Source organism: Chiloscyllium plagiosum, unplaced genomic scaffold (genome assembly GCF_004010195.1).
Source record: "Chiloscyllium plagiosum isolate BGI_BamShark_2017 unplaced genomic scaffold, ASM401019v2 scaf_67784, whole genome shotgun sequence".
In the NCBI taxonomy this organism is placed as follows: Eukaryota; Metazoa; Chordata; class Chondrichthyes; order Orectolobiformes; family Hemiscylliidae; genus Chiloscyllium; species Chiloscyllium plagiosum.
Genome location: NW_025208591.1, coordinates 1 through 11,662, shown reverse-complemented (window position 1 = coordinate 11,662; position 11,662 = coordinate 1). Strand labels below are relative to the sequence as shown.

Below are 11,662 nucleotides of genomic sequence, written 5' to 3'. Positions count from 1 at the left end.
CTTTGTCAAGGGGAGGTCATGTCTGTCAGACCTTTGTTGTCTAGTCCATTGAGTATAGAAGTTGTGACATCATGTTGATGTTGTACAGAACATATGGGCGCGATAGTGTAGGTTGGATGGGCTTCGGATTGGTTTCACATCGAGGGCCGAAGGGCCTGTACTGCTCTGGAATGTTCTGTGCTCTATGTTCTAATTCTCGTCATTCTGCAAGAGGAAGGATATCATTAAATTGGAAGGAGTTCAGAGAAGATTGACCAGGATGTTGCCAGTCCTGAAGGGTTTGAGTTATAAGGAGAGGCTGGGTAGAATGGGTCTTATTTCCCTGGAGCGTGGGAGGATGAGGGGTGACCCTGTAGTTGTTTATAATCTTCGGTACGGTGAATAGCAAGGGTGTGGGGTGGGGGAGTTCATAACTAGTGTCAAGGTGAGAGGTGAAAGATTTGAAAGTGACATAGCGGGGGAGGAGGGGTGGGGAAGGTGGGCAACGTTTTGACACAGAGTGGTTCATGGGTGGAATGAACGTCCAGAGGAAGTGGTAGACGCAGGTAGAGTTACGACATTTAAAAGATATTTGGACAGGTATATTTGAATAAGTGTTTATTACAGGGATGTGGGCCAAATGCTGGCAAATGGAGCTCGTCTGGTTTGGGAAACTTGGTTGGTATGGACAGGTTGGGGTCTGTTCCTGTGCTGTATGACTCCGTGACTCTAAATCTATCAGAATTCATTGAGAAGGTAGTGAGAAAGTTAGACAAAGGAGATCCAGTGATCAGATGGCATTTGGTATATAGTGAGCGGTTTTGGGCTCTGTATCTCAGGAAGGATGCGTTGGCATTGGTGTGGGTCCAGCTAAGGTTTACAACCGTGATCCCAGGGATGAAGAGCTTGTCACATTGAGGTGTGGTTGAGGAGTCTGGGTCTGTACTCGACGGAGTTGTGAAGGAAGAGGGGGGACTTCGTTGAAACTTTTAGAATACTGAGAGGCCCAGATGCAGTTGACACGGAGACGCTGTTTCAGGAGTAGAAGAGACTAGGCCCGAGGGCACAGCCTCAGAGGGAAGGGATGACCCTTTAGAAATGAGATGAGGAGGAATCTGTTGCTGAAGATGGCTGTGGAGGCCAAGTCATTGAGTGTATTTAAGACAGAGATAGATAGGTTTTGATTAGTGAGGGGGTCAAGGGTTACAGGGAGAAGGCGGCAGGATGGGGTTGAAAAACCTGTCAGCCATGATCAAATGGTGGAACAGATTCGATGGGCCAAATGGCCTAGCTCTGCTCCTCTGACTTATGGAATTGTGATGCTCATCTGAGAGGATGTGTACATGATCGGGTGATGTGTAAAGGGAATGAGCTGCCAGAGGATGTGGTGGAGGTTGGTACAATGACAACATTTAAAAGGCATCTGGAGGGGTACATGAATAGGAAGGGTTTGGAGGGATGTGGGCCAAGTGCTGGCAAATGGGACTTCGTTAAATTAGGATGTTTGGTCAGCATGGATAAGTTGGATCGAAGGGTCTGTTTCTGTGCGCGCACGTGCATGTGTGTGTGTGTCTGTGTATGTGTGTGTGCGTGCGCATGTGTGTGTGTGCATGCTCTTGTGTGCGTGGGTGTGTGTACGTATGCGCGCGTGTGTGTGCATGCGTGTGTGTACATATGCATGTGTGCCTGTGCGCGCGCACGTGTGTGTGTATGCATGCGCGTGTGAGCATATGCGTGTGTGTGTGTTTAAGGCATGTCCATATACACATGTGTGCATTGAGCAGAAGGACATATCTGCAAGCATGTGTATCCGGGTCTGTGAGACACCCTTGATAAACTCATTAAACCTCGAGACGACAGCTCAGATTTCCACCCTCAACTTCCAGTGAGGACCTTAAGCTTGGAACTCAGTTACTGGAGAGTGTCCAGCAGCAGTGAATTATACAGCCACTGAACCACAGCTGACTCTGAGACCACAAATGTACAAATGTCTATTTTTCCCACACTCACATGTTGTTTCACTTAAGCCTTCTGGAAGAGTTTGCATTGCTATAGGTTTAATGAGTTTGGAATTTCTAGCGTGCTCCCCACTCCAGATCTCAGTGACTCAATTCTACTTAACTTTATATAAATCTGAGGAGGTTTCGCAACACTCCATTATTCCTCTTACCAGAGCACCCTGCCTCAAAGGGAATGATACTGAAAGTAATTTAACCATTTCCACACCCATTCTGCGTGTTTATTGCCTCACACGGAGGCACGGAGTTCCATGTTGTTCTGATGTTATCGATTAATTCTCTAAAACCTGCTTTCTGTTGACAGGTCATTACAGCCCGCGCTTGAGGGTTTTCTTTGTAGAAGGTATCTGTCACCAAATGAAGAGTTTCACTTTAATAAGAGCAAAAGACTGGAGATACTGCAAACCTGAAATTAAAACAGGAAGTGCTCGAGAAATTCAGCAGGGCCATGGGAGGAAGAGAAAACAGAATTAATGTTTCGGATCCCATAAGACTCTTCATCAGAACTTAAAGGGGTTGGAAAGTGGTAGCTTTTCTGCTGTTGACAGAAAGGGAACAGCAAGTATGTCAGATGGCGAGACTGCTCAAAATCAAATACAAGATTGCAAATCGTGGTAAAGAAGTGTTAAAGATGTCAAATAGGTGTTAATTTTAGGAGTGAAAAGGTGCAAATCGTGGTAAAGAAATGATAGAGATGTAAAACAGGTGTTAACTTTAGGAGTTAAAAGGTGCAAATAGTAGTAAAGAAGTGATAGAGTTGTAAAATAGGTGTTAAGGTTTGGAGTGAAAAGGTCAAATAGTGGTTAAGAAGTGATAGAGATGTAAGATAGATGTTAAGGTTAGGAGTGAAAAGGTGCAAATACCAGTAAAGAAGTGATAGAGATGTAAGATAGATGTTAAAGTTAGGAGTGAAAAGGTGCAAATACCAGTAAAGAAGCGATAGAGATGTAAGATAGATGTTAAGGTTAGGAGTGAAAAAGAAAATATTGGTCCACTCTGACAACACATACCCGGGGAATGGGGGGGTGCTGTAGTAGCCACCTCAGAGCATGATCTCTGACCTCCATTTTGATGACATCATTTCCCAGCACCTTTCAGTTCTGATGAGTCTGACTGGATTTGAAACATTCACTCTGTTTCTCTCTGTACGAGATCTGTTGCGTTTATCCAGAGTTCTCTGTGTTTGTAGCCCTTTATTGTTGGTCATGAGAGAGAGGAGCATCTAGCAGGGGGATTGGCGAGAGAAATTTTGATCTGCTCGCTTGCTTCTCCCCACTACCACAAGAGGCATAAAACAGCCAAATGTCGGCAATGGTATTACTGAGCCAGACTTAACCAGAGAGAAACTTCAGAGTGCTCCATTGAAGAGGGACCTGGGTATCCTCATGCACGACACAAGATAATGCATGGCTTAGAAAGGGTGGACGCTGGGAATTTGTTTCTGCCAAGTGGGGTTACTAGGGCCCATGGGCACAGCCTTAGAATTAGAGGGGGTCAATTTAGAAAGGAAATGAGGAGCCATTTCTTCAGCCAGAGAGTGGTGGGCCTGTGGAATTCATTGCCACGGAGCACAGTGGAAGCCGGGACGCTAAATGTCTTCAAGGCAGAGATTGATAAATTCTTGATCTCACAAGGAATAATTAAGGGGTACGGGGACAGTGCGGGTAAGTGGTGTTGGAACGCCCATCAGCCATGATTAGATGGCGGAGTGGACTCGATGGGCCAAATGGCCTCACTTCCACTCCTCTGTCTTATGGTCTTATTGAATGAACCTGGTTTAGGAGGAAGGCAAATGGAACTTTGGTGTTTATTGCTTAAGGAATAGAGATGGAAGGGAGTCAGTGATGTTGCAACTGTACAAGGGCATCCGGATCTGGGCTCAGTTTTGACCTCCTTAATTCAGCAACGATATAATTGTCTTGTACAGGAGGTTTTCACGAGCTTGATTCCAGAGATGAGAGGTTTGACCAGATTAAGCAGTTTAGACCGATACTCTGGAGTTTGGGAGAGTGCGAGGAGATGTAATTGAGGGATATAAAACGTGAAAGGGGATCGAGAAAGTAAATATAGAGAGCATCCTTGCTCATACATGGCAATCTAGAATGAGAAGGGGTGGCAGATTTCAATCCAAGGTGAGGCAAACTTCCTTACTCCTCCCAATGACATGAATCCATGGAATTCACTATCCCAGGGTGCATGGATGCTGGGACATGGAATACATTTAAAGAAAACATGGTCAGATTTTTATCTGGTAATGGGCTATCAGGAACAGGGAGGGAGGTGGAGTTGAGGCGGAGATGAGATTAACCACGATTGTATTAAATGGCGAGGCAGGCTCAAGGGACTGGATGGCCTCCTCGTTCGTAGGTTGTTATCATTCGGCTAGCTCTCCTGAAGCAGTCACGACATCAGGATGAGGTGGATGGAAGGTCTGATGTATAGAAACACGAGCAATATGAATGCTGGATCCTCTCTCTCAACGCTACATTCCCATAACCCTCAATGCCTTTAAGGTCAAAGCATGTGCGTCGGTTTTGGCATCAGGTCATCTTTGTCCCTCACCCAGGTTAGTTCATCAGGGGCTGACCTGTTGCTGGGTTTTTAACAAACCATCATATAGCCTCAAGTGACTCCCCACTGTCTGCACCTCTGAAGAGGGGAGCCTCGGCCCTTCTATTACCCGACCAGTGATGTCCCTCCCAGCACAGAGGTCAAAGGTCAGTCGCAACCATGTGACATTGTGGAGGAGACCTGAGGGGCCAAATGGCCTCCTTTCTAGAGTCGCGTGTAGGCCAGGCCAGGCCAGGTAAGGAGGGCAGATTCCTTTCCTTAAAAGATATTTGGGAACTGGGTGGTTCTCTACATAGTGAGCTCATTGCTGTGGTTACTGTCACTGGGACTAGAACCAAATGCTCCAGGTTTTTGTTTATTATTTGAAGCTGTTATGGTGGGTTTTGAACCTCTGCCTTCATGGGCCAATGGATTAATTGATGAGTAACAGTAATTAGACCACCACCTCCTGCTGCGTTACCGAGGGGTAGGCCTCAGATGTCTCACCTTGACATCCATCTCATTCTAAAGCAATTCGACTGAGGGTTAGACTCTACGACAGTAGCTGAGGGCCTCTAAGCACATTATAGTCAAAAAAATATCAGCACGCTTGCTGAGGAGGGACAACCAGGAGGGATACCGGAAATAAGGTGACATTTCATAGTGATATGGGATACGCAGGGTTGCCGTTCAGCCCATCCTGAGTTGTGCTGGTGTTTACACTGCACACTGTTCCCCTCCCCTCGGCCTCCCCTCAGCCTTCGGACATATAGTTAAAACATGCAAACATAGGAGTTAGGAAAAGGCCATTCGGCCCCTCGGGTGTATGTAGGCTCGACCCCATTTTGTTGCCTATCCACGCACCCCAGCATCACCACCTAGTGACCTTTGACCCCCTCGCTGACCAAAAATCGAACATCAGACTTAGAAATATTCAAGGAGCAAGCGCTCGCTGTGGACTGGGGAAGAAAGTGGCGCAGACAGAGACGCTCAGAGGAAGAAATGAAATCCCTCCTCATCTCCTTCTGAAACGAGAGAAGGGAAATTTCCATTCTGTCCCTTTGAGCTCATTCCCTTCTGGAGAAGTTGAGGCCTCTCCCTGTGGGTTTGAACAGCAACACCACTCTCTGGAAGAAGCCATTCCACCTGTTTTTTTCAATCTTGGAAGAACTCTGTTCTCTTTATGGTCACTGCTGTGGGATTGGGAATTCTCCCCCTGTCATCCACAGTCAGTGCATGGATTGGGATTGGGAATTCTCCCCTGCTGACCACAGTCAGTGCAGGGATTGGGATTGGGAATTCCCCCCCTGTTGACCACAGTCAGTGCAGGGATTGGGATTGGGAATTCTCCCCCTGCCGACCACAGTCAGTGCAGGGATTGGGATTGGGAATTCTCCCCCTGCTGACCACAGTCAGTGCAGGGATTGGGATTGGGAATTCTCCCCCTGTCGACCACAGTCAGTGCAGGGATTGGGATTGGGAATTCCCCCCCTGTCGACCACAGTCAGTGCAGGGATTGGCAGAGCCCCTGTCGACCACAGTCAGTGCAGGGATTGGCAGAGGGTGGTTTGCAGCACTGGGGACATGAGATCCTCACTCTGCAATTTTCCATCTTCCAACAGAGATTGTCCGGGCCATGACATTCCTCATAAACCAGGGGAAGACAATGTACTGGGGAACATCCCGATGGACCTCAGCGGAGATCATGGTGAGGAACTGGATGAACATAAAACCCACAGCGTTCCCTGCTCAAGAGATGACAAAGATTCATTCAGGTGGCATTTGCAAAGGGACACGACAGGACGAGCGTAGACTGCATTTCTGTAGTGCCTTTAGTGGTGGCCAAACACCCTGAGCTGGGTGAAGTAGGGCTACGTTTGGCACTGAGTCACTTGAGCAGATACTGGTGACCACTGACCAAGAGCTGGGTCACCCAGGTCAATTTTAAGCTGCATCATATTGGAGAGAGAGAGAGAGAGAGAGGGCAGGTCACTGTGAAAGACAGAACAAGGAGGAGAGGTTTATGGAGGGAATTCCCCAAAACATGACCGTCAGAGGTGGAACGAACAGAGGGAGTCAGGGATTCAATGAGAGGTCAGAATTGGAGGGATACACAGAACATAGAAAAAGATAGTGGCTACTGGGGTTACAGAGATAGGGAGGGTGTTGGGGCTGGAGGGGGTTAAAGAGATGATGGGAGGGGGTGTAGGGGCTGGAGGTGAAAGGGTGGATGGAGCAAAGCTGATGTGGAATCATGAGTGGAACCCATCACGGTCAGTGGGAGTAAGTCAGTGCAGGTTTCTGGTTCTGAACGTAATCAAAGGCGTGGCTTTTAAAGAGGTGTGTAATGGTGCCGCGCGGGAGTGGTGGAGGATTACCGAATGCACTTCCCAGACAGCTGATGACATAGTTACCATTGATGGGGTTCGAGGCTGGACTCGTGGGCGAGAGCCAACACCAGATCAGCGACTCGGAGGAGCCTCTGCGCTGGAATCACTATTGAAGAAGATTGACCTCTCGGCTCTCCCTTACATCCCTCGCCCTTTCACAACCTATTGGTTTTTCAAACATTGGATGACAGGAGCAGCAGAAGGCCATTCAGCCCCTCCATCTGAGTCTCTCAGCGTCAAGCTGACTGACGGCTTAACGCGGTCCATCAACCTTGAAAGAACAGGGAGTACTTTTGACTCAATCACTGCTCATAGGTCAGTCGTCCCCAGCCCCTGGAGTCTGTCTGCTGAGTCCCTCTTGCATTCCCTCCCGTTCAAGTATATCCTTCTCAGATACGGCTAACCAACTCATTCTTTAGTCCATGCCAGGATGGTACCCTGAATCCCACGCACGCTGTCATTTTCTTGACTCACTCCTTTTAGATTAGATTCCCTACAGTATGGAAACAGGCCCTTCGGCCCAACAAGTCCACACTGACCCTCCTAAGTGTAACCTACCCAGATCCATTCCCCCTCCCTATATATACCCCTGACTAATGCACCTAAAACTATGGGGCAATTTAGCATGGCCAATCCACCCTGACCTGCACATCTTTGGATTGTGGGAGGAAACTCACGCAGACTCGGGGGAGAATGTGAAAACTCCACACAGACGGTTGGCTGAGGCTGGAATCGAACCCACGTCCCTGGTGCTGCGAGGCAGCAGTGCTAACCACTGAGCCACCGTGCCACCCTGTTGAAATTTGTCAAAAACCTTTGGAAAAACCCAAGTATATCACATCCACCTGTCTCCCCTTGTTGACTCTGTTAGTAACGCCATCAAAACATCCTGGTTTGTCAAAGATGTTGACTTTGGATTGTGGGAGGAAACCCACTCAGACCCGGGGAGAATGTGCAAACTCCACACAGACAGGAATTGTGCCTGGTCCCTGTTGCTTTGAGGTAGCAGCACTAACCACTGTGCCATCCGTAGCTGTAAGCCTAACGATTGGGATAATTTTAGAATCCATCAAAGAAGGACAAGTAAGTTTATCAAGAAATAGAGAATCCAAATGAATGTAAACTAACTGGAAAAATAACATAATAAATAATAAAAAAAAACCATCCATCGATGTTGACTCTGCTTCCCCAATCAGGCAATTCGTTCCTAGGTAACCAGTAACCACATCCTTTGAATAGATTCTAATAAGCTCCCTGTCACTGGTGTCAGGCCTGACAGGTTATTTTGTTCCCTGTTTTCTCTCTCTCACTCTTTTCTAACCATTTCAGACTTTCCAATCTCCAGGAACCATTGCAGAATTAATCGAATTCGGAAAGGTGATTTGTAAAGGTCATTGGGTCTTGGAATTTGTCAACTTTCAGCCCAATTAATTTCTCCAATTCTCCGGTGCTCACTGATATTAATTTAGCTCAACGCCACATTCTGACTACACCATTGGGTCCGAATTATCTCAGGGAGAATTCTTGTGTTCTTTTCTGAAGACAGGCGCAAAGTATTTCTTTAGCTTCTCTTTTTTCCTATCAGAAGTTCACCTATCTCTTCCTGCAATGGCTCACACTTGTCTTTCAGCATCTGAGGAGCAGGAAAATCGACGTTCCGGGCAAAAGCTTTTGCCTGAAATATCGATGTTTCCTGCTCCTCAGATGCTGCCTGACCTGCTGTGCTTTTCCAGCACCACTCTAATCTTGACTCTAATCTCCAGCATCTGCAATACCTGCTTCTACACTTGTCTTTGCCAATCCTTTTGCCATTTTTAAATACCAATACAAACTTTTAAAAACTGCTTTTATTTTTCCAGTTAGTTTACATTCATTTGGATTCTCTATTTCTTGATAAACTTACTTGTCCTTCTTTGATGGATTCTAAAATTATCCCAATCGTTAGGCTTACAGCTACGGATGGCACAGTGGTTAGTGCTGCTACCTCAAAGGGACCAGGGACCAGGCTCAATTCCTGTCTGTGTGGAGTTTGCACATTCTCCCCGGGTCTGAGTGGGTTTCCTCCCACAATCCAAAGATGTGCAGGTCAGGTGAATTGGCTGTGCTAAATTGCCCATTGTGTTGGGTGCATTAGTCAGGGGTAAATATTGGGTAGGGGGGTGGGTCAGTGTGGACTGGTTGGGCCAAAGGGCCTGTTTCCACACTGTAGGGAATCTAATCTACATTTTTGTTTTTGGCAATTCCTTCACCTCCTGTAATAGGGTTAGGGTTAAGGTAACCCCAACTCAATTTCTTTTGGGAAAATTTTACCTTAAAGAGATGTAAGTTCGTTGAAAAACATGAATTGACTCTTGAATTACTAGCCATTGTACCTCGTGTTAAACTTTTAAACGTAATTTTCCAATCCATCAGATTCCCATACTTTGATAATTGCTTAGATTTAAGACACCAGTTTGAGATTGAATTACACTCTTTTTGTTTTAAATTGTCATACAATGTTCAATATTCCTTCAAGATTCCTGTACAGTAAGGTTATTAATGATTCCTTTCTCATTGTATAATACCAGATCAAAAATAACCTATGTCCTAGATGATTCCTCAACATGTTCCTCCAGAAAACTATCTCAATAACTGTCTCAAATACATTCCAAGACCTCCTACTCCACAGCATTGGTGCTCGTTAGATTTACCCAGCAAATATTGAAGTCATGCGTGATGCTGCATTCTCCTTGTTAAATGCATCTCTGCATAGAACATCGAACAATAAAGCACAGAACAGGCCCTTTGGCCCTCAATGCTGCGCCGACCTGTGAGCTATGCTCAGCTCGTCCCCCTATACTATCCCAATATCATCCATGTGCTAATCTAAGGATTGTTTAAATCTCCCTAATGTGGCTGAGTTAACTACATTAGCAGGCAGGGCATTCCACACCCTTACCACTGTCTGCATAAAGAACCTGCCTCTGACATCTGTCTTAAATCTATCACCCCTCAATTTGTAGTTATGCCCCATCGTACAAGCTGACATCATCATCCTAGGGAAAAGACTCTCACTGTCTACCCTATCTAATCCTCTGATCATCTGTATTGTCTCTATCAAATCCCCCCTTAGCCGTCTTCTTTCCAATGAGAACAGACCCAAGTCTCTCAGCCTTTCCTCATAAGACCTTCCCTCCAGACCAGGCAACATCCTGGTAAATCTCCTCTGCGCCTTTTCCAAAGTTTCCACATCCTTCCTGTAAAGGGGTGACCTTTCCTGATTTATACTGTGTCCCACAATGCCACTGCTGTTTGGTGCTCTACAAACAGCCCCTCACTCTTTCTTTGCCTCACGAAATATCAGGTTCTCTCAAGTGGAAACCTTCTGTCACCAAAACATGACTCCAGCTCCTCTCCCTTTCTGCCGATCCATCCGAAATGATGAATATCCTTTTGTGTTCAGTTGCCAGTCGTGCAGCCACAGCTCTGTCACGGCAATCAGGTCCAGCTTGACCCAAGACCAGCCCGCATGCCCCAGGAATCTAAAGCCCTCCCTCCTGCACCATTTTCCCCAGCCCTGTGTTTGATCACACAAACTTCCTGTGTCTGTCCTCATGAACACGTGGGGGTCGATCCCGCACCTTACGGCCTGAGGGGCCCTGATTACTCAGTCTCGTGCCCGAAAATCTGCTTCCGGGATTACATCCCACTTTCTCCCGGTGTGGGCTGTGACCTCTGGCTCTGCACCCGACCCCAAAATAACGCCCTGCAGCTGCCCTTTGACCCCGGCGTCAGGGAGACTTGGCGTCACACCTCTGGGCACAGAAAAACGTATCTGTTCCTCGAACTATTAATCACTGCACTATTACCCAATCCCACATCCCGTAAGCTGAGCCATTTTCGGTGTTACAGTTGTACATTCCTGGAAAAAGCCATCATCCTCACCAGTACCCGAAAGGAAAGGTGCTTTAGTGAGTCAGGTAGGCTCGGGGGCGCGGGTGGGGGAGGACTCCTGTACCCGAGCCAGGACCGAATCACCTGGTGATCTTAGACTGCCCAGCGCTACCCAGTCCCTAGCCACCTCTCTAGCTCTGCAAGGTAACCAGCCGCAGTTATTAAACACGTCATCCACATCAATCTCAGTCTTACAAAAGACCCCAGCGACTCCAGCTCAAGTTCCAAAGCACAGACGTTAAGTCTCCTGTGATTGTCTGGGGTCACAAGGCATGGGATTCAGTCCACACAGCCGAGCTGTCCTGCCATGCCTGCCATTTAGCTTCAGGCTACCTACTCCCTCCAACATACGCTGCCTTGCCTCCTCTGTGTGGGAAGCCAGGACATTCGAGAGTGCAGAGATTGATGGGGGAAGGGGGAACGTTTCAGCAATCGTTCACTTGCAGAAGCATTGTGACTGTTACAGTTCACGTAGCACTGTCACTGACCATCTCTCGTGCCTCTCTGTCCTCAGGAAGCTTACGCCATTGCCCGTCAGTTTAACCTGATCACTCCGTCCTGTGAGCAGGCTCAGTATCATCTCTTCCAGAGAGACAAGGTCGAGGCACACCTTCCTGAGCTCTACCACAAGATCGGTGAGTATTCAAGGCAGCTGGCACACTGCAGGCTCACTACAGTGGCACTGTAACACACCGCAAACACACCACAGGTACACTGTAAACACACCACAAGTACGCCACAAATACACCACAAACACACCGTAAACGCACCATCAATACACCACAAACACAC

General features: G+C 47.3%; 1 long non-coding RNA gene across 1 annotated transcript; it reads left to right on the top strand.

Moving 5' to 3' along the window:
• Positions 1 to 2,301: 2,301 nt before the first annotated feature.
• LOC122546709 lies at positions 2,302 to 11,501 on the top strand. The gene is made up of 3 exons (XR_006310796.1): positions 2,302 to 2,340; positions 6,170 to 6,255; positions 11,385 to 11,501. It is a non-coding gene; the product is annotated as an uncharacterized LOC122546709 (long non-coding RNA).
• The last annotated feature ends 161 nt before the right edge of the window (positions 11,502 to 11,662 follow it).